The sequence below is a fragment of the Pollicipes pollicipes genome, unplaced genomic scaffold (assembly GCF_011947565.3).
Source record: "Pollicipes pollicipes isolate AB1234 unplaced genomic scaffold, Ppol_2.1 Scaffold_4295;HRSCAF=5057_pilon_pilon_pilon, whole genome shotgun sequence".
NCBI classification, from domain to species: Eukaryota; Metazoa; Arthropoda; class Thecostraca; order Pollicipedomorpha; family Pollicipedidae; genus Pollicipes; species Pollicipes pollicipes.
This window is the reverse complement of record NW_023596461.1, coordinates 33005981-33029361: the sequence shown is the minus strand read 5'-3', so window position 1 is coordinate 33029361 and position 23381 is coordinate 33005981. Positions and strand designations below refer to the sequence as shown.

Below are 23381 nucleotides of genomic sequence, written 5' to 3'. Positions count from 1 at the left end.
GTCATACCCAGATGCTCTCAGGTCAGAAAGGTCATACCTGAATGCTCTCAGATCACGAAAGTCATACCCAGATGCTCTCAGATCACGAAAGGTCATACCCAGATGCCCTCAGGTCAGGCAAGTCATGCCTGGGCACTTTCATAACGCAACGCTGACGAGCGCATCGGGTGTTCGCTTCCTAATGGTTGAACTTTGATGCTGGCCACGGGGTGTCCCCGGCTCGAGGCGCGCTGTCCCAGAGAGGTCCGTATGCAAAGCTGCATATATGACATGTGACGCTCTCAAGAATGAACATTTTAAGGCGAATGTGTGACCTTTGCGTGGGGTTTGGAACTCATGCCGCCAGATGGTAGCACACAAAAGAACACTCACTACCATGACATTGTAAAGTTCAAACGGACCGGCTCCTGAGCCTCAATGCAGTTTGTCTAACGGATCATTTCGGCCATCACGAACAATGTAGATAGAAGAGTCCCGCGATCCACAATGACAGCACTACAGGCCAATGGCCTGGCCGCCAGCTGTCCCCGTCCGTCAGTGATGGGTCGGGTGTGACACGCTAAGCGGGGTGGTACCACAAGCCAGCGTATTTTCGTTCACAAAATTATGATGCTTCAGGTACCTGCAGACAAAAAAGCGAAGACCGCACCAAGTTGCATTTCTAAATGTCAAATGTGTGCTTTGATGTATTTCCGCCGTCAATCATTTGCATGCAGCATGCGGGCGCACCGACAGTGCTGGAAAAATTTGAGAAACAACTAAATTAAATGAATTAAAATAGAAATTAACCTTTTAATGGACACATGTAGCGCACACATCCAAACGATTACTGGCATTATTTTTGCGCAGGTGTAGTTGGGCGGGATTCATACCCACCTTCACACATCGTGCTCCTTCCACTCCCATACTCTGGAAATTTGTCATCGGGAATCCCTCTTTACCACAAGTGATTTTGAATTGTCAATGGAACTAGCTCCGGACTGGCAAGGCATCCTCTTTTTGGTTTGCATTCAAGGGAAGTTGTAGGCGCTGTATGTTTGCAATGAGTTTAAATTGTGGCATACAAAGTGTTAGCACCTGCGAGAGAAACTGTATCAAAAGGTTGTCAATGTTTAACTCATGAAAGCTGCCAAATTTTGAAATGTCGTGTGGATAATAGTGTATGCATAACATGAACACAGGCAAAATACAACATCCCTCGGCGTGAACACGGTGATCGACGGTAAGCTATAGAGCAATGGAATGATGAATGAGCCCAGACCTGTTCAATGCAAATTCTTATGCACTTTGGGATGTTTTCAGTTATAGGAGGAGGATGAGCTTCACTGCATTTCGTGAGACAGACATGACCGTTTTTACTTCTGCCGGAGTCAGTACTGTCTTCGGACGCGGACAGCCTTCGCGTCTCATCTCGTCTCGTCTCGTATCGTCCCGTTTAGTCTCGTCCCGTCCCGTCTCGTCTCGTTTTCTTTCGTTTCGTCTCGTCTCGTCTCGTCTCATCTCGTCCCGTCTCTTCCCGTCCCGTCTCATCTCGTCTCATTTCGTTTCGTCTCGTTTCGTCTCGTCTCGTCTCGCCTCGTCTCGTCTCGTCTAGTCCCGTCCCGTCTCGTCCCGTCCTGTCCCATCCCCTCCCGTCCGTTCCGTTCCGTTCCGTTCCGTCTCGTCCCGTCCCGTCCCGTCCCGTCCCGCCCCGTCCCGGCCCGTCCCGTTCCGTCTCGTCCCACTCCAAGCAGCGTGAGAAAGACTTGTCACGATCGCGGCGACGGCCGGACCACCAATCATGGCCCAGCTGGCGCCATCAGACAACAAGTAACGCCGACCGCAACCGCCGCACTAATCGCCGACCAGATCAATAAAAACGCTCAATTGTCGTAATTAAACAGGGGCCCGGATGTGGCGATCGAGTGTACGCCATTGATGTTCTCTCGGGGTCAATTGGCGCCCAGGCTGGTCGGATAAATCCGTGAATGGGACGGCGGCAATCTCGTCTCGATCAGCTAATGCGCTGATCACGGGCGTGGTCCGGTCGTAATCAGCAGATAGCTCGGATCGCCTTATTGTGCCGTAAAACGCGACAATCACCGCAAACGGTGGATTTTGACAATTGGGGCGAGCGCCTCCGCGGCCGATGATAGCATCTGTTACGAAACTGAGGCGGCGGGCGGGCGATCGGCGACCGCTCGGCCTGGGCCGCCCGCACCGGCGAGTGGACGATGTCTGCTTGTGAAGTGCCGATGTCCGGCACCGGCAGCGGCGCCGCGGGGGCGCCGCGTGGGCCGGGCGCCGTCCAGCTGCGGCAGGCAGCGCGCCCAACCGCTCCGCGCGCGGCGCCGCGCCTGAGGGATTTTTTGTCCGGCTACGTGCCGGGACGTTTACTCAGGCCCGTGCGTCTCGCTGGTCTGTGGGAGTTCGCATCGCTGCAACGCGATCACGAGCTTCACCCGGAGTGTCCCCCGATTTCCCCACCCATGGAGACCGGTTGCCGTGCCCTCGGTCTTGGAGGGCGCAGCTCCTCCGCGAGATTCAAGGCCACGCATTTAACTGACCGGTTGCTGCCAAACGACCAGCCCATATGAAAGAATATCGCAGCATTCGCAGCTCTGCTAGAAAGGTGGGCATCAATAATGCTTTTTTTAATCATATCTCATGCCCTGAATCGTACCTTCCTACTATTTCTTCCTTTTTCATCGTTGCCGGTATTTTGTCTCTTACCAGGTCGTAACAAAATATCACGCCGTCGGAGGTTCAACACACTTCCCATCGGTGACGAACTTGCTGTTTTATTCGGAGCAATCTTCGGATCTGGGACCTGACAGAAAACGGTGAGCTCCAGAGCGAGATGTCACCACATCTGAATAGCACGGCGCTCTGTTTGAAAGGATACTCTTGTCTGATGCACTTTTACCATTGCTGTGTACATACTAGCGCACCAGACGACGATGGTCCGAACAACGACTCCATCCGTGACACTAACGCACCGGACGAGGACGATGGTCCGAACAGCGACTCCATCCGTGACACGCCGTTTTCACCATTTGGTAGGAGCTCAGCTTGGAAATTATGGAGGGGCATCGAGGGCGAGGGTGGTCAAAACGCATCTACGCTCGTGTAACAGCGCGACGACTCTTTACATAACACATTCTATGGGCCAAATATCAGCTCTTAAAGGGAGAGGAACCACAGCCATAGCATGGAGAAAGCCAGTGGAGCAAATATTACAAACCTAAATATGCCAGATATGCCAATGGCGGGTTTGCAAATGAAAGGCGGGTTCGAAGTCAGCCAATAGTCAGCTTTCAGATGGCGTGGTTCACGTACTTCCACATTCCAACCACTTCCAACGAGTCGTGTAGAGTCGGCGTACCACCGGTACCAGTCACCCTCCTGTGCTGCGCTGCTGTTGCTCGGATGTCTCTCCTGGCGGAGGTAACCGCCAGCCTGGTTCTCAGATGTCTCCCCTGGCGGAGGTAGCACCCAGCATGGATCTCAGATGTCTCCTCTGGCCGAGGTAACACCCAGCCTGGTTCTCAGATGCATCCTCTGGCGGAGGTAACACCCAGCATGGTTCTGAGATGTCTCCTCTGGGCGAGGTAACACCCAGCCCGGTTCTCAGATGTCTCCTCTGGCCGAGGTGACACCAAACCTGGTTCTCAGATGTCTCCCCAGGCGGAGGTAGCACCCAGCATGGTTCTCAGATGTCTCCTCTGGCCGAGGTAACACCCAGCCTGGTTCTCAGATGTCTCCCCCGGCGGAGGTAACATCCAGCCTGGTTCTCAGATGTCTCCCCAGGCGGAGGTAGCACCCAGCATGGTTCTCAGATGTCTCCTCTGGCCGAGGTAGCACCCAGCCTGGTTCTCAGATGTCTCCCCAGGCGGAGGTAACATCCAGCCTGGTTCTCAGATGTCTCCTCTGGGCGAGGTAGCACCCAGTCTGGTTCTCAGATGTCTCCCCCGGCGGAGGTAACATCCAGCCTGGTTCTCAGATGTCTCCTCTGGCCGAGGTAACACCCAGCCTGGTTCTCAGATGTCTCCCCTGGCGGAGGTGGCACCCAGCCTGATTATCAGGCTCCTTACCTTGATCGGTGCCCGCGATGGCCGCAGCCAGCAGGCCCAGCGCGAAGTGGCGTCACGTGTCTGAGCCCGCGGTGAGGTTTGCATGCTTTGAGCTCTTCATAGCATGTCGTTACGACACACGCCACAGCTGGCAGATCGCCCCGATTGCCCCATGCTTAAGCGGGCCTCTGAAAGATTGCAATGTGCTGTTGCTAGGCTGAGAAGAAAATTGTACTTTCGAAAAGCGCTTTTTGACCGCAACCGGCGCGCAACAACGGCAGACTGTCATTTGACCGCAACTGGTGCGCAACAACGGCAGACTGTCATTTGACCGCAACTGGTGCGCAACAACGGCAGACTGTCATTTGACCGCAACTGGTGCGCAACAACGGCAGACTGTCATTTGACCGCAACTGGTGCGCAACAACGGCAGACTGTCATTTGCGATGTGCGGACGTATTGCTAGTTGAGAAGTAACCGTATGATTACTGCACCGCATTGTCCGTACACAACTGATCTGGCGTCTTCCCAGAGTGCCTATGGATCCGTTCCCTTCGCTCCTCTCACTTCTCCGAAACTCCTCCGAACTAATCTGATCGTCCCCGTGGCCTACCCGACCTCCTCAAAGCTCCAAAAGCTCGCCTCCAGCTTCTTGCAGCCTTCTCCGAGCTGATAGGTGGTTTTCGAAGGAGTTTGGAAAAAGCTGTGGCAGACGTTAGTAGCGTAGTTAATCTGTATCCTTTTTTGGCTCCATTTGTAGTCAAATAATAGAAACAAAGGACGGGTGGGTAAATTGGCGCACACGTTTTTTATTGTAAGTGATTTTCTATACACTTCGTATCGCTTTTTTCCTTTCTTTCTGCCTCAGTACACCAGAGCTGTTTGCTTACGTTACGCGCGGACCGCTCATACCTCCCCCAGAAATTGTTCCCCTAGCCGCAACTTTCACGCAGAATCAACGCTCCTCCAACCTTCTCCAAACTAATCTCGCCAGGTTTTTTTGAGGAGCGACGGAAACAAACCCTATGTGGATTGTTGAGATACAACTTTGCACAAATGTTGCTGGGCAAAGCGAGAGGACGAACGGCTGGCAACAGAAGCATACGGGTCAGTGAAACGCCTTGTGCCAGGGGGGGGGGGGGGCGAAAAGGAAAACACATGCGTGCGTTGTCGACATCGATCTGCTAAACAAATGTGAGCTGAGCCAGACATCCCTGGCAATGTACGCGTGCCTTGCTAATGCATTGAAAACTGGACATTTCACCTATTGCAGACGACGGAATCGTCGCGTTTCCAATTTGACAAGCAACCGTTCAAAGCAAGAGACGAAATAGAAAATGTTTCGGTAAAAATAAACATTCTCATTTTGAGGCCCAAGTGTTGCAGGAATTTCAAACATTGTTTTTTAACCTTTTCATAATTTATTGCATGCATCCACAATGCACTTATAAAGAATAAAGACAGAACTAATTTCAAACAGAACCACACTGCGCAGTCTGTCATAACCATCTTTTAAGCCGAGTCGAACAATGCGACGTACCTAAACCATTATCATCTATAGCATCATATTACGTGACGTGTAGCGTTACCACCAGTTTACATTTGAAGCCGCAGAGTCGTTACGTCGTTACTTAAAGTTTTCACCTAACTCTAAGTTGCTCCATCTTATCACTTGAAAACGGAACACGTTTCTCCACATCAAAGACACTGCAAACATAGTTTCTGAAATCGTCGAAGTCGATGTCATTGTCATGGAATTTTTGACTGACAATAAACTGTTAAGTGCACAACATAAGTAAGCTAGCAATATCTGGTAATAATATATAATAATATGTATCATTATGTCTATCTTAAACGCACCCAGAAAGAGCATTTCCGGCATTGGCGTGCAATCGCTCCATTACGATTAATTTTGGGTCCATGCCATCAGAAAGCACTGCCCAGGAGTGTATCAGCCGAGCGCATGACCAAAAGTAATGTTCGAGCTTGTCCACTCTGCTGCGCTCGCCACAATATTGTTCCGAGGCCGCGTGCCTAACAAGCATGAGAAGCGTTTGGTTGGACAGTATCTGTAAGCTTTTCTAAGATGCAGATTTCGCGGGCGAGTTGATTTCGTTACTTTGAATAGAAGGGCGTATACTCTGGCCAGCGGCCACCAAAGCCGAAGCCGTCCGCCTCCCATCGCCTCTGGGCCGCAGGCTGAGCTGAAGGTCGCGTAAGTCTCCCATCGCCTCTGGGCCACAGGCTGAGCTGAAGGTCGCGTAAGTACACAAAAATTATGCATTCTTAAAGGTAATGTTTCTTACTTGAAGATATTGAAGCAAGCATCAAATAAACTGAAACGAGCTCACTTCTGACTGTTGGTACACCTTTTAACAGGAAGAACTTTTCTAGAGAGCACAATTCTCTGTTTAAACAATATACTACTCAATGCGCCATAGCTTGATCACGTCTTCGTACTTTGCACAACGTTGATTGAGAGCCAATTGACGGCTGTTTTATCTAGAAGTTGCGCTCGCAAACTTCAGATACGAGCGCCTCGACCTTATATTTTTCCCTGGCTTTGATCACCGCATGGCTTATGAAATGACAGGATTTGAGTGTCGTTATTATGACCATGATTGCCAAGATGACTTTCAAATACTCTCCCCGAAATTCTCTCCCCATTTTCGCTGGCTCGTTGTTCAGAAACTAGAGTGCCTTAGGTCATAAAAAGGACAGGGTTGTGAACAACACTGAACACCTTGTCTACCCGTATTCGTAACCCTTACCTGTGCATGAATTTTCTTCAACTTATCAACCATCCATTATGGTCAAGAAATTCGTCAATAAATTGAAGTATTAAGTGCTCTAAGGCAAACTGGTTTACCCCTAACCGAGCTGCTCCATTATTCCATGTAATTTGTCGACAAACTTTGAGGCCAATTCTGTGCCGTTATTAAAAGTTGAACCTAAGCAATGAACATAATCACCGAAAGCATAATCACCGAAATTAAACTGTCAACATTTCACATAAAAAAACAGTGTTAAAGAGAGTGAAATGCTTCCTTAATGATAAATGCCATTAATTAGCATGTGATGTTTTCTTCTTCACACTGACTCTTGCCTCATCTTGACGCCTTGCATGACACAATGTCTCCAAGCCAACACAACATATCCTTGTAAGAAGATGAGATATCTAACCCCTTAACCCAACTGCCACTGTAATTCGTTCTCATAACTTCCTCAAGCGACGAGACTTGCAACTTAACTCAAACACTTTTACAAATTTAAGTTCTGGATGTTGTGACGTTTGAGCGAGCCGTCCAACCTTTGAACCTGATACATTAGAGCTAAGTATAGCGTTGAGTCCCTATTCGACAATGTCCTGATCAGCACTATTTTCGCAGCTCTTGGTGGTCGCCTCTCCACACGAGTTTCATAAGAAGCTAACCGACAACAGCTTCAACTTTTAGCTGCTAATGCTGGACCTCAACGGCATGCCAACTGTTTTTTCTCTCCCCGTCCTCATGAAGCCATAATTATTTAAATCGAAAGCTAAGCCGGAAACGTCCCCGAAATCTTCTGCTGACTATGAACGTACTCGGGCGCCATGAGATCGTTGATACGAATTGCAGCATCATCCCCGAACTAAGATATAATGATTGTGACATCCTCCATCGGATTCCTGACATACTAGGGTATCCTCCTGACATCCTCCATCGGATTCCTGACATACTAGGGTATCCTCCCGACATCCTCCATCGGATCCCTGACATACTAGGGTATCCTCCTGACATCCTCCATCGGATTCCTGACATACTAGGGTATCCTCCTGACATCCTCCATCGGATTCCTGACATACTAGGGTATCCTCCTGACATCCTCCATCGGATTCCTGACATACTAGGGTATCCTCCTGACATCCTCCATCGGATTCCTGACATACTAGGGTATCCTCCTGACATCCTCCATCGGATTCCTGACATACTAGGGTATCCTCCTGACATCCTCCATCGGATTCCTGACATACTAGGGTATCCTCCTGACATCCTCCATCGGATTCCTGACATACTAGGGTATCCTCCTGACATCCTCCATTGGGTTCCTCGAGTATCAGTGCTTGTTTGAATTTTAACGCTCAAGTTTGACACAACGGGCGCGAAAATTGATGCAGAAACTGTTCATCCCTGCTGAAAACCTCTCGAACACACAACCCAAGCTAAGGTATGCCCATTATCGCTTGTGGCTAGTTTGTGCCATTATTCAAAAGTTGAACCTGAGCAATGAAATTATCACCGAAATTAAACTGTCAACATTCCACATACAAACCAGTGTTCAAGGGAGTGACATACTTCCTTAATGATAAATGCTATTCATAAGCATCTAATGTTTTGTTCTCAACACTTCATCACAATTATATATGTATATATATATATATATATATATATATATATATATACATATATATATATATATATATATATATATATATATATATATATATATATATGAGCTATAGAAAGTTCTCAACTTCACGCCGATACACCTGTTTCTAGTACCACCCGCTTGGTCTTCGGATACAATTTTAAGCATGGTTCGCGCGAGTCGGTTGACAAACACCTGAGCGCTAATTTTGTACATCCAAGGGATATACAGGACGTTAGGTCTTCAGCAGAGTCCAAACACCCTTCTTGGGGCAGGCGCCGCGGATGGGGATGCGCACAGCGAACTGGGATACCACGCGCGTTGTTCTCGCAACAACGTCTGTTTCCGCGCAGCCTACAGCGGGCCATATTCCGCGGCGATTTTAAAAAAGGGCACCGCCGTCCACAACCATGTCGACTTCTGGGGTCAGCATTCACTTGGGGATTTGTTGACGGTGGGTGCTCCAACGCCTCGCAGCTGTTCTTAGGCGGCTTCACCATGCTCTAGCTGCAGGGACCTGCCGTCAATTATTACGAATATTCCAGACGAACGTACCCATGGCTTGCGCTGTAGTGCATGCGACCAGCGGCACAGATGGTCCCCCGCGTCTGTCATCACGATTGTCTCATCTCTGATGCATCAACCGGAGTCGACCTCGTGTCGCTGCGACGCATAGTCACCTGTCGCTGGGACACATAGTCGTCAAGGTTGCCACCGGCCTCGGCCGCGTCTGGGCAGGCTTTTAGCAGCGAACACCTGCAACGTCTCTCATGTTATCGATTCGATGGGCTGCACTTTGTTCAGGTCGCAATGCGACGAAAAGTCACGGCCGATCAAGCAGATGCCATGTGAAGACCTTATAAATTATACAGAACACCGTGCCATGCATGGCGTTCTTGTCGCTGACGGCTGCATGCTGATGCAATCAATGTTTACAATGGCCTTGTGTTTAGAAAACGTGATGGCTGCACCATACCATGCGTTCATCTCGGGCTGCTGAAGCGATTTGTTTCTCTTGATATGCAGACAAGACTCACTCAACATACGATCTCGTCGCAGTCCGGAGAGCGACGACAGGCGCATGCATGTGCCCAGAGCGTGCGTGGGACCGCGTGCTTCGATTGACCCAGCCGAGTGTAGGCCTGAGGTACCCTGCGATCCGTGCGATGTTTGGCGGAGAAAAAAACGCAAGCATTAAGCATGCTTGTTCGACATGCCCAACCGCTGAGACCAGTGAATATTACGAAAACTAATTAATGTTGTTGACTTGGTATGCTTGTTAACTTGAATTCGCGAAAGCGCTCAGTCACAGCATGTAGGTACTCGCGTTGTGTGAGATCGAAGGCCTGCCGAACAAGCCTTTCAAACCGGAGGACGATACGTGGCGGACGGCCGCGACAGGCTTCAGCTGCAAGCTCAGGTCTGCTTTCTTCAGGTCGCTACCAGATATTCTCCTCAGCCTTCGTCCAAACACAGCAGCGACGTCCTGACATTGATCGCATTAAAGTGCAATAGACTGCGATGACATTTCCTGCGTTCCGAGCTGAACTTATCTGGAGGAGCAAACCAATGCAAGGCCGCCCTATAAAGTATAGTCAACTAAATTTCAATTCATTTCTATTCTGTTACTTCAATATAACATGTATGGAAAACAAAGGTGGGAAATTGTCAACATCATTCGTCAGTTCCAACCTTGAATATCAACGTTCCCATCCAGCACCGCACGTGCGGGAGACTAGGGTACACCATGCTCGTCACTTCCCTCCCTGCGTTGGAATGATCAGCGATCTCCGGGTTTTCGGGTGATCCCGGGTGAGGCTATGGGTGAGGGTATGAAAGGGTCGAGTCAATTGTGCCACGCTACCGCCGCTCGTGTGATGTATCTCGTACTTGCCTCTGATGCGATGAGCTGCTTTGCGTTCTCAGCGCACCTGAGGCGGCTGGATTTCAGCAATTTCAAATGTTCTTAATAGTTTAATGAAAGGCTCTGAACTTTCCAAAAATCGTTTCGAATGACAGATGTCAAAGGTCGCGGCACACTCGCTCGATTTCAAGAATTATTGCTTTTTCGAAACAACTTTCCTTTTAGTTACATTTGTTTTTCAAAGTTCGTGCTCAGAAAGGGCTTTAGGAGAGGGCAAGTATGGTACAAAGCATTTCTTTTACGGAGGCCTCTTTTCCTGTAGCGTTAAGGTGGAAAACAAAGCCCAAAATGACGATCTATCAGCCGACCGAGATTTGTTGGGGTTAAAATGCTGCCTTTCTCAACTCTAATTTTCTGTCACCCCACTATCTAGCGTATTTGCGCCCGCGGTTCAGCTACATCTGTTTACACATACCGCCCAAGAAGACATCAGCAGCCTTTGATACAGAGCCGTGCTGGGAGCACATAACGCTGGTTGAAGCGAAGCTAGACTGCGCCTGAGGCGCGAGCGCGTCAGTCAGTCGGTGTTAATCTGTATCAGTGTCGGGTGTCAGTGTCAGTGCGGGACGCGTATGCAGCGAGGACGTGCGCAGGGACGGGATCTGGCGATCTCTCAGTGACTACCGTTACGGCGAGTACCGTCTCCGTCTGAGGGCCTCCGCACTTCAGTTCCACATTCACATTGTCAAGAGAGCTTCGTGCTGTGATCAGCTGAAGTTACGGCATTCGGTCGTTATTATCACATAATGCTATAGGCCATATATATGCAATATATATAATATATATATATATATATATATATATATCATGCCGTAATATTTTATATAGCATCATATATTATTCAACTTAGCTAGATTATTCACAACATTTATCACATTTAAGAAACTGTGTTTCAAATTTTCATATCACATCAACTTCAAATTCGCGTTGAGGTTTAACGGCTGCTGTTCTTTTTCGTGATGACGAATTCACGCCAACGTTAGTCTCTTACGAAACTTTTCCCGTAGTCGTAACCGCAGGCTCCATATCTTCGATCATTGCGCGGATTCAGAACTTTGCCCAGCGCCCAGACTCCGCAGTCAGCATGTCCCTGCGACGTCCCGTGGTCCCACATGGCGCCAGACACCAGCCACGGTACACGTTCCGTTATTTCGCCGTCCTAGACCCCGCTGGCGACAACAAAACACCAAGATCGGCCAACCGTCGGCGCCGCGTCACTCCCGACGAACGCGACGAGCGCGCCGCGCCGGGTCCGACCGCGGCCCGGCGCCCGCCCTACAGTGGCACGCTCACACGCGCTTCCACACTCGCACACACGCGCACAGGAAAGCCCTACATATAGGCCGGCTGACGCGGACGCGGTGGCGACGCGCCGTCGCCGTCCGCCCTCCACTGTATTATCGTTTGTATTGACCGGCAACGCCGTCTCCAAGCCAAGAGATCGCTCGCGCCGGGACCGGCGCTCGGAACGGAACGGAACGGAACGGAACGGAACTGAACGCAGCGACACGCACCATATTGTAGGGTTTATGCTGGCTTTTCTCAGGGACGCATGGCTTCTAACCAAGAATGAGATAAAATGACGCGGAAACGGCTCGCGGCACAGTCGAAGCGCGCAAAACTGAAAATCGCGCGCCAGCCGCTTGGACCATCCGGTGGACGCGGGCCGTGTGCTGCCCCCAACGGCGGCAGCACCTAACACATTGCACCGGTTACACAACGCATTCAGTCTGTAAAACGGACGCCTAACCTCACGCGGCGTCAGGGGCGGCGATACGAAAACGGTTTTAGTGGGCAAAAAGCAGGACATACGGGTGTTAGTGTCAGCACAGCTAGGCGCGTCATCCAAACCCGCGGAGCAACCGAGAAAAAAAAACGTTCGGAGTCGCCAGGGAACGTCCGCCAGATAAAACGACACAACCCTCGCCGCTCACCTCCTGCCGCGGGCAGCGCCACAGAGACGATTCAAACGAGTCGAGGCAAGACCAGACGAGTCGAAACGAGTCGAGGCGAGTCAAGACGAGTCGAAACGTCAGCCGGCCGCTAACACCGATCGCATCCGACCCTATCACAAGCGAGGACAGACGAATCTACGCGCCGTCGTGGCGGCCCCTCCAAGAGGTCAGGTCAGGTCAGGGTCGGGACGGGACAGGTCGGGTCGGGTTGGCCGGACGATGGCGGCCTTCGCGACCTCGGGTCGGGTCCGTCACCGGCCGACAGCGCCTCTCTACCGGGCGGGGCCCCACCCACGGCCTGGCGGTGCGGACCGAAGCGCACCGGCGCCCGTCGGACCCGAATCTGATCCGGATCCGTCGCCTCGTCGGGCCGGCCGGGCTGCCCGCGGGCGCCGCGACCAGCTGCGGGCCCCGGGTCGGAAGAGGAGGGACGGGGCCCTGATGGGGCGCTCGGTAACGGCCGCGGGGACGGGAAACATTAATTTCACTCTCGATGCTCACAGGCCTGGCGCGTGCTAGCCGTTACACAACCCCGCCGCGACAGTACAAACCGTCGGGCCTGGAAGCGCCAGCGGGTGCTGCCTTCGCTAAAACGACGCACCGCACTGGGACACTATTCCCTCTGACACCTGGCGGGCGATCACGGAAGTTCTGCTGACTTCGCCGGCCGTCGACGTCTCTGTGGCGCGCGGAGAGCACAATGGACTAAGTTCGCGTACGTTACACAACAGTTTCTGAGCTTTTTCTTGTTCACCGAACCGGAGCTGGGACTTCTCATCAGAGCTTATCCTCTCGATCTGAAAACAACGTACAGGTTTACTAGACACAGAATAAAAACGGTGACGCTGGTCAAAAATTACAAAGACTACGAACATAGGTACGCCTCGCGAAACGCATGCAGGGCGCAGGCAGGGCAGTCATTGACAGTGAAATGAACATAACAAAAATAAAATAAAAACGCTGCAAAAATGTTATGCAGAAGCCCCATTCGAAAGCGTCCGCGGTCAAGCACAGACCAGAAGCTATATTCGTTGGCGGTAACATGGGAAAACAGAAACAAGAGGCGGTTGTTCAGGCAGACATATACCGTCTGGTAATAAAGAGCACTTCGAGTTCGATTCTCGGCTACTGCACATTTGCATAAACTCCTTACAACAGCCAGCGATAAAATGAGGCACTAATGAGCTGAATAACTGCAATTCCATGTCTAGCAGAGAACACAACTTTTCAGAGGCGAAGGGACACAACCATGACATCTACCGGAACAACGCGCTGAACGGACCACGGCCAAAACAAAAACCAAAGCCTCAAATCTCCACACGGCTCGTGGCAAACGTGCATGGTAAAATGCTGTTATTCACATCTAGCCTCAACATATCTGACACGGAAGCCACGTGATTCACAGAAAACCAGATTGTATTTAATGACGCGCAGAACATAGTGACAAAATGTCCGCAACGCGGCCACAACATTCCAATTCAATGACATTTTCGTCACTCTAAAACCATTTTTAGGTTCTTTAAAGCAACACCTGCAAAAAGCCGAAACGGAAACCTCTGCGCCTAAAGCAGCCACAGCTCGAACCATTATGGCACGAGCCGTCAAAACCTCTCCACCTAAAGCAGCCACAGCTCGAGCCATTATGGCACGAGCCGTCAAACCTCTCCGCCTAAAGCAGCCACAGCCCGAGCCATTATGGCACCAGCCCGTCAAACCTCTTCCGCCTAAAGCAGCCACGGCTCGAGCCATTATGGCACGAGCCGTCAAACCTCCGGTCGTTCAAACACGTCAAGGTTGGAATTCTCATCGCCCACTGCCGCCAATGCGCAAACAAGATCAAGCCGGCGAGTTACTTCCCCTCTCCTACCGTTTCGATTATACGCTCCTCACGCTTGGGATGGGAGGCCAAGTGTCGACACATTACGCAAGCACGTGGTTCGATCCCGAGGGTATTTTGCTCGGCGTGGTTGGGGCACCAAACGATAACAAATCATTCAAGAGGACACCCGGAAACAGTGACAATGCCAGAAAGGACCCCGCCTGATTGACACACGTGCCACTGGCTCACAGCTGCTACCGTTATCATCCACGGTCTATTGCCCGGCGGCACCAAAACTTTGCATGGAGGATGCCGCCTGATTGACACACGTGCCACTGGCTCACGCATGCCACCGTTCTCATCCATGTCTATTGCCCGGCAGCCAAAACTTTACCTAGCGGATGCCGCCTGATTGACACACGTGCCACTGGCTCACGCATGCTACCGTTCTCATCCACGTCTATTACCCGACGACAAAAACTTTACATGTGTATCTACACAACTCTGCCCCTTGATTTATTTCTGACCGAGACAAAATTGCCGCCAACACAGCCTAATTAAGCACCAGTTGCCAATGGAACGATTCGAAAGTACACGTATGGTGTACCCAAAGCAGGTGAAGCACATCGAAAGGGCTGCTTAAGGACGCGGTTGCACAAAAATATCTGGCATCAAAATATGGTAGGCAAGCACAATTTGGGACTCCATTCGGAGTCTGAGGGAAGCCAGTACCACACCACGGGCACCACTACTCACTCTTAACAGATCTCTTCTGCGCTGTAATGAGAGGTCATGCTCAGTTGAAAAGATCGAGCTCTCGTGCGGAGTTTGAGACAGTCAGAAGACGCTGGGACAAGTTACGCGAGCGGGGGGCGGTGAGGGAGGCGGCAAACACGAACCACAACAGACAAAACTCACGCTTCTAAAAGCAAAAGCAACACGCCATCAAAATCCTAAAAATGACAGAGGTTAGAAGAGTATCATGTATCAAGAGACTATAACGTACTGCATGTGGGCAACGACCCCTAACTAACTGCAGCCAGCGAGATTGATAGCTCCGTTTCGGCCTGTTAAAAGCTGAAGCTGTTGATCACGAACCAATGTGACGCCACATCCTCTCAGTATAAAATTACGGTGCCAAAATTATTAATCTCAGTTTGAATCATCAAAACATTGTGCTGCTTTATACTCGTATGGAGATAGGCTACAGACAGAGCTTCAGACAACAGAATACCGAGGGCACCCGCTAAAGATGAGGGCTGCAGCGCACCTCATAACAGGCCGCGCGCGGGCTATAAATCCACCGTTTTGACCACATTTGACCTGTGCACGTATCAAGACTGTCATCACCTTTCAGCGACCTCCCGACCATCCAGCGCCGCCCTGGCAAAGGCAGCTACGCGGAATGGGTCGCCCCCGCACCGCGCCAGGTGTGCGGCGGACAGCACAGCACCAGCCAGCACACCGCGCCACACAGGTACCAACACGGACGAAGGCGGCGCAGCAGGCTGACCGCGGCGCAGAAACACGGGCACACACCCGCGCCGCGCCGCCTGACGCTCGCAGGCCCCGGCCACAAACTGAGAGCAGGGGCATAGAGCTGGAGCTCGAGTGACGTCTAGGTGACTACCGATTGGCACCAGCCGGCTGCAGTAGCCGTCGCCGAATCAAGCATGGATTCGAACGGCAGGAACTCGGGCGGCGCGACGATGCGACCCTGCGCCGCCGTGCTGCTGGCCGGAGAGCCTGCTGCGCGCCGACGTCTAGCCCGGTCAAACCCTCTCTGTCTGGGACCTGTCCTGCGCCGGCCGTCCTCGGCGACGCCGCGGCCGGCGAGCGCTAGGACGCCGCGCCGTCGCCCTCCGCGGAGACGCGGGACCGGGCGGGGCAGCGGAGCAGAGGTGCTCAGAGAGAGAGCCTAGCTGACTCCTGAACATCCCTCAACTGACTCTGACTCCTGACTTCTAGTCTGGCGTAGCGGGGATCGTTTGCTGACAGAGGCCTCCGGCAGGTGTGATGACTCGTGCAATTACTGAACTGTGCCCATGAAATGGCGCGACGGGAACTTGCGACAAAAGCTGCATCATGGCTCTTATGATATAGGCACCTTTGGGCACGGCACCCTGGTCCTTACCCAGCAGCCAATGTTAAACAAATGTCAGAAATAGTAACTAACACGATGACCATGCACAGTGCCAAGGACCCCCCATAGCCGTTTTTGGCGCACTGACTCGATCTGGTGATTACGGCAGCAGGGTCCAAAGATTCTCTGGACGGCACCTATGTGCGCGTCGTGAAATATAAAATATCATGCAGCATCACAGAACATAAGCCTCTCCATATTTCCTGGGCTAAAGAGCCATCAAGTTGGAACATTGGAACGTTGTCTGCATTAACATTTGTTGATCACAAGTCATCTTAACCTCCTCGACCGATCGCAGCCGAACATCGCATAAACACGCATACGATCGCACTTTCCTCTTGGTCTGCTCGTTATGATGCATCCGGCATAGAACGAATCATCGACTGTTTCTAATCTTTAAGCATCCGCCATTAAATAGCATTCAAAAACCGCTACACAAACCACCGCCAGAACAAGCGAGACCCGGCCACCAAACGCACCTGCACGATTTCCGTAAGAAGCCCCTGGTTACGGCATGTTGTGGATACGCGGATGACGGAGTTAAGCGCCCGTACCCTCTACCAAACCACCTGAAACGTGAGTGACCAGCCCACCCTGACCTGACCTGACCTAGCCGGGCGTTACGCACGCCCTGACCGGCCCGACCCGGTCCTGCCGCGCCCACCGCCGCGCCAGCCCGCGTCCCAACAAGAGACAGGCAGCGAAGAGGCGAGAGCGCAAGAGATAGATAGAGAGGCAGACAGCTCGAGCATGAGAGGGAGAGTTTGACCTGGCTGACCTTCAGGGTGGTGCCCGCCAACCTGGATGGTGATGCCCCGCGTCCTCCTCCTCCTCCTCGTGCATGGTGGACAGGCGCGTCGCCGTCGGGTCCTCAATGCTCTGCTCCCCTTGCCGTTTTTGTGGCGGCGATGGCTGCGGCGGAGCGCGCACGTAAGGGCACGGCCGTGGTGGCACGGAAGGCGTGAGAAGACGGCACGAGGACACGGCCGTGGTGGCACGGGAAGGCGTGAGAAGACGGCACGAGGACACGGCCGTGGTGGCACGGGAACGCGTGAGAGGACGGCACGAGGACACGGCCGTGGTGGCACGGGAACGCGTGAGAGGACGGCACGAGGACACGGCCGTGGTGGCACCGAGGCCGGCCGTGGTGGCACGGGAACGCGTGAGAGGACGGCACGAGGACACGCGGCCGCTGCGGCCGCTACAGCAGCGGCGGCAGTGCAGGCAATACGAGAGAAGGTCACGGTGCGACCACAGCAGCAAGACAGGAGGCGGCGAGTACGGCGGCAGGGGAAAAAGGGTTCCGGTTTGGGGTAAACTGAGCATGGAAGCAAGGCGCCACTACATCCTGTCACATAACCGCTGCAATGACATTACAGCCAGTGAAGCCTTGCGTTTACTAACTCCCTTTTCCTAACTGGCTGAAACTACGGGAGATTTGCACGACCAGCGGGGTTTAATGACACTCGAAACGACTCGACGGGCCCGAGCACCGCCCGCCTTCCGAGCCCCCAGCGCGCACGCCCCCCTAACCTGCGGTGTTTCGCTCCTCCTTGCGCCCGTCCATCGCCGACGGGCTTGCCGTCAGCGTCGCGCGGCTTGGGCTGCTTGTTCTCCTTGGTTAATGGCCGAGCCAGATGCCGGAGCGGGTTGACCTCCTCCGAGATGTTGAACGCTGTTCCAGCGTGGATCCGCATGACCGTTGCCACATGACCAGAGGGATGGTCAAGGTTGCCCGGACATCGTTGATGGGCAGCTTGCCGCACTCCTGCTGTTGGACACAGGAACGCGCCGCCAGTGAAGACGCAGAAGTGCCGGAGAACAGAACTAAACACGAGCTAGGTGCGAAAGCGGTGTTTCTGGTGGCAGCCGACTGGCCGCCTGGTGGGCGGGATCAGACGATGTCCCGGTATAGCGTGAGGGGGGTGGGGTAAAAGGTATAAGGTGATGGGGTGAGTGATGAGAGGGTAAGGTGATGGGGTGGAGGTGAGAGGGTAAAGTGTGATGGGGTTGAGGTGAAAGGGTAAGGTGGTGGGTGAGGTGAGAGGGTCCGTGTGCTGGGTTCGGTCCCGGGTCCGGTGCTGGTGCGGTGAGCGGTCCGGTGCTGGGTGCTGCCCGGGTCCGTGCTGGGGTGCGGTGCGCGGGTCCGGTGCGGTGCGGTGCCCGGGTCCGGTGCTGGGTGCGGTGCGCGGGTCCTGTCTGGGGTAGCGGTGAAGGGTAGGTGATGGGGTGAGGTGAGAGAGTGTGATGGGATGGGCGAGAGTGTGGGGTGAATGGAATGCGCGTTGCTGGGCATGCGGTGGTAGGTGAATAGTTGCCATGGAATGGGGCAAAAAATGGGCGACAGGGAGCAGAGGTGGTTCGAGGGAGTGACAAGTAGAGGTGAAAGGACTGATCACGTAATGCAGAGTGAGCTGCGCCAGTCAGCAATGAGGAAGCGGACAAAAGGAGGCTTCAGGGGCTGCACACACGGAATAAAGGGCCTGTGCGGAACGGCAGGCGCGAAAGGCAAACGCGAAAGCGCTAGTTGAGTTGCTAAGTGCGAGCGCTGGTTGTTGGCTCACTAGCCGACGCGCTGTGATTAGATATGTAGCAGCTCAACAGTATTTGGGTGACTCCCGACGTAGGCGTCCAATAATTGTCACAGAATATATAATTGTTCATCGCATGAAACAAAGGAAAGCTTGACAAAATATCAAACCCAAGCCCATAACTCATTGAGAGAGGAAGCCGTCTAAGTGCACTCGGTAACAGCGCCAGTCCGGAAGCCAGCTTTGACCACAGCACAAAGCAAGCTTTTGCTTCGACAAATCAAATATCGCTTACAAACCAGCATCCAGCCGAAGGGAGCCGGAAGGGCCGGCAGACAGACCGCAAGAGAGAAAAGGAGCTCACCAAGTCGCATTCCCCAAATCACGCCCAAGCCATACCATGTTCCCCAGTTATTTTCCCCCCTGACAACCTTTTGAGAGACATGCCGACTGACACTCATATTCTTGGTTCTCATACTGCGTGTGCACGCGATAGCTCCGTCACAAAGCGTACTGCGCACCGGCGGGAGAAGTGATGGTGCAGTACGCGCACGCACACACGCAGATTGGCATGGTGGTGTTGCGGCAAGTGCATGCCGTGATAGTGGGCATCCACCGAGCCGACCAAGCAAATGCCGGAGGACAACAAATTTAGCCCAGTGCAACGGAGCGGAGAATGGGACCAGGCGCACTGTGACGTCATTCCTTCGTCCGGATGCAAACTAAACTGTGCAGTGGGGATTCATTCAACTGTGTCCGACTGAAACGACCCGCAAGGTTATTAAGACTCGCACAACACGAGGGGTGTATTTTCCCATGGACTTAAGACTTCTTACCCACCAAAACCATGCACACCAAAGCTTTGGGCGTCGTTCGATCCGAACTGCTTCAACAACTCCACGACCATCGCGTCCAAGCGGGCTCAAAACGCATGCAACGGCCCGTCTCATGCACAGCGCGGGTATCATGCTCTCAGACGTCACATCTAGCACACGGAGCTCTGCACACCTGAACGCCCACCGTCACCTCCATCAACGCCTGCTGAAACGGCACAGACGGTGTCAGCGGCGCAACACACTCCGAGCAGGCGGCCGAGTCGCAGCCCGTTACGAGCAGTCGTGCAAGGACGTAGCCGAGTCCAACTAGCGCACTGAAAGGGGGCGGATCCGGGGGGACGGAGCTGGGGGGACGGATCCAGGGGGGGGGGTGGGGGGCGGATCCGAGGCAATTCCGATGGGGGGGGGAACGGATCTGGATGGCGGTCTGTAGTGGACACTTACCAAGAACAGATAATGACGGGTTGCCTGTAGCATATCTGAGCGAAAGCACTGGCAGAGCCAGTTTTTCATGGGCTCCTGGCTCAGTTGAGGAGTGATAACGTTGGGTCATGTTTACGTAACTTTTCTACTTCACGCCACCGTTACATTTTAACTTACCCAAATTGCCTAACGACAGCGGCGCACAGTCAAACCAAGCCCTACATCATATCAGAGTTTGGCTTGCGCACATTGTCAGCACAAAGTCGCCATCGTCCTTCGTCGCTGATGGTGCGGATGTCAGCCCCGACCCGGAAGCGTCAGCCCGTTCGCCAGCCAGCTGGCGCAGCCTGAGGCCGCTTCCCAGGCGGATCAGCACCGCCGGCGCGCTGCTAAAAGCACAGCTCACCCCTGACCGTTAGGCGCGTCTCGGAACAGCGGTAAGCCCGTGCCGAGTCCATTAAACCATTACCGGCCGGGCGACGCGACAAATCGGCGCCCTCGGGACCTGCGCCTAAGCACCGCCCGGCGCCTTGTCCGACACGGCCGGCGCGTACGGCCGCGCGGCGGACGCCGCCGCCGCCGCCCCCAAAAACGCGCCCCGGCCGCCGACAATGGCCCGCCGTGCGCGACAATGGCCGCGATGCTGCACACCGATGCGATGCAAATGCGATTGTGGCGCCATCTGCGCGCGCGCGCGGCGCCGGCGCCGGGTAACGGTGCCGGACGCGCGACACCGGTACGACACGGGCCGACACGGGACCCCACTTAGGGCAATGAGCGCGGCGCGTGCGGCCGCCGGACGCGGCGCGTCGGCGCGCGGGCGGGGCGGCGCTGGCGACGCACCGTTTTGTCGCGGTGGGGGCGCGACAGGTCCGCGGACACGCCGCGCCTCAGCCGATGGATCGCAGGGCGCCGCAGTCGATCGCGGAGCCGACGGGCGCGCCGCGATCGTGCGAACGTTCGGCGGTTCTGCACGCTGTCGTGCGATTAGCATTTGAGCTGAAGCCGTTCGATGAATAACGCATCAGTGACGGGGCTGACAGACCGGCGGGTGCGCTCAGTGATGCGGTGAGCCGTGGGAACGGAGTCGGGATGATGCCTGTGACGATTACGGAAACGTTCCGAGAAGACAGAGGCGCTCCACGCATCGCAACTCTCATAAGGAGCAGAGAAGTCGTTTAACTCATATAAAAGCATCACCCGCAAGCCAACCAGGGGAGCGAGAGATTACCAGGATTGCCAGGATCACGTGAAGAATTATGACGACAACCACAGCGTTGAGCGCTTTCGTTCCAAGAAGGCATGACCGCACATACGGCGCACTGCGGCGATGCCCCCATGACATTTAAATATCGTACCCACGTAAAAGTGGGCACAGAAATGACATCGTTAGCTAAATGTGAACAGGTTGACAGAGTTTGGAGACGGCGCGGCCTTCACGTCAATGTCCCGAAGTTAACGATAACTCATTTCCATTTCATAACCGGTTAATTATGCCTAGTATTATAAATGTAACCGGTATAACAGGTTAAACAATAACCTGTCGCGGTGCAAATGACTTTGCAGCACACAGTGCACGTATAGTTCGTGTACTATGACGCAAGGAAGGCGGATTACAATCAGAGAGCGCTAGTTCAGCACCGGTACGGACCATAACAATCCCGAAAAGCCCGCTGAATCAGGATCTATTAATCTTAACGAAAAGAGAAACGCGCAGGGCGCGGGAGCTAGGACGACTACGTAGGCTGAGACTTCAACTCTCATAGAGTCAACACTGACCGTGCGGGTATTGAATGGAAATAAATAGCCAAAACATTTTACCCCCCAGCATCATGGGAGAGCCTTCCGATGTCTCTGGCAGCGCATTGCGCTTTTCTACAACACGTGCGCATTCGTGCACAACCCACAGATACCTGACACTGAGAGGCATTCAGGCCGTTGTGAAGACCTAATTAAACCAACACATTTTCTTTTGCTGCACCCTTGGACAAACTCAGCACAAATACGCGAACGAATAGCCACTTTTAACGTCAACATCAGTTTCGGGTCCATTTTCTCCGCGACAGCCCTGTCCTACGATCACTTCCTGTCGCCCTGGTAACCACCAGAGCCGAATCGGACGAGCGTCCCTCGCCCTGCCCCTTCCCGAAGCGACCTCTCACCTGCTCTTCCTCCCTCCAATCGCTCTCCTCCTGCTTCTTTTTGCGCGTGAACTCGGGCATGGCGTCGTCCAGCACCCGCAGCTCGCCCGACGTGAACAGCCGCTCCAGCAGCTTCCGGATGCCGACCATCACCACCAGCTGCCGGAGGCGGCGGGCGTCACCCTCTGCCGCACGCTCGACGGCACCGGCAGCGGCCGCCGGACGCGCCGTCAAGTGGCAGAGCGCGCCGGCTGGAGCGACCAGCGCGCGCAGCGTGACGGCGCCGGCGGCTTCCGGGGCGGCGATCTCACGCACCAGGCCCGGCGGCGGCCATGGCTGCGCCGGGCGTCATCGAAAGCTTGCTCGTTTTACGGCCGTGAAACCAGACCTAGTGGCTGACAACATTGGCGCGACGGGTACGATTCGAAGACTCATGAGACATTTGTCAACGAAATTAGCTAAAATAATCCAGTAAACAAGTCCGCATTTGTGTGGCGCGCTGCAGCCAATCCACACTCACCATAATCGGGAACAGAATTGATGTGTACGAAATGGACTTGATGACCCAGAGCACCACGAGGCACAGCAGCTGTATAAAGGTGAACAGATGGACCCGCTTCAGAGGTACCTGGAGTCAGCATGGAAATGTAGGTTGAGCCACATAACGCCAAAGGAAGACAACCGACGTCATATGGCAGCACAGTCACGGAGCGATCGCCAGCCTGGCTTAAATACGGAATGATTGCTCTTTTCGTCCAGCTACCAATTTAGGTGGCCAAAGAGGTTACTTTAAATTCGAAACTGACCGCGATGTACGGCATCGGACAACATCATAACGTCATCACAGCACCCACTCGCAGGTGTAACAGAATATGATGTCGACCAACTAAGAAGAAAAAAAACTCACGAGCCGCGGGCTGGACAGCCCTAGAATCAACAGCAATCTCACACCCAACAGCTGTACCCTGTAAACGCAAACCTTCCTGGACGCGTCTCACCTGTCGCAAGAACGTGTAGTCCGGCTGGTACTTGACCGCATGAACATGATCAGAATGCGGTCGAAGAACTGCAGGCCCTTCAGTGCGCTGACGCCCATGTAGAGGAACACGCCGAACAGCACCGGCATGGGATCAGCTTGAGCAACGGCGTC

At 53.5% G+C, this 23381-nt stretch overlaps 1 protein-coding gene and 2 long non-coding RNA genes across 7 annotated transcripts in view; 1 reads left to right on the top strand and 2 right to left on the bottom strand.

Moving 5' to 3' along the window:
* Ndae1 (Na[+]-driven anion exchanger 1) overlaps window positions 1-23381 on the top strand; it is a gene marked incomplete in the record, with an annotated part of 194062 nt that overhangs the window by 154221 nt on the left and 16460 nt on the right.
* Window positions 13085-17181, bottom strand: LOC119097595 (uncharacterized). The gene is made up of 3 exons (XR_005094163.1): window positions 17101-17181; window positions 14914-14934; window positions 13085-13135 (listed from the first exon to the last, which is right to left on the bottom strand). It is a non-coding gene; the product is annotated as an uncharacterized LOC119097595 (long non-coding RNA).
* On the bottom strand, window positions 18043-23267 carry LOC119097594 (uncharacterized). 5 transcript variants are annotated; one of them, XR_005094158.1, is made up of 5 exons: window positions 23230-23267; window positions 22752-22859; window positions 22253-22390; window positions 19840-19869; window positions 18043-18071 (listed from the first exon to the last, which is right to left on the bottom strand). It is a non-coding gene; the product is annotated as an uncharacterized LOC119097594 (long non-coding RNA). The 5 variants fall into 5 exon arrangements; XR_005094161.1 differs by having other exon boundaries at window positions 18044-18071; window positions 19840-19872; XR_005094160.1 differs by having other exon boundaries at window positions 18045-18068.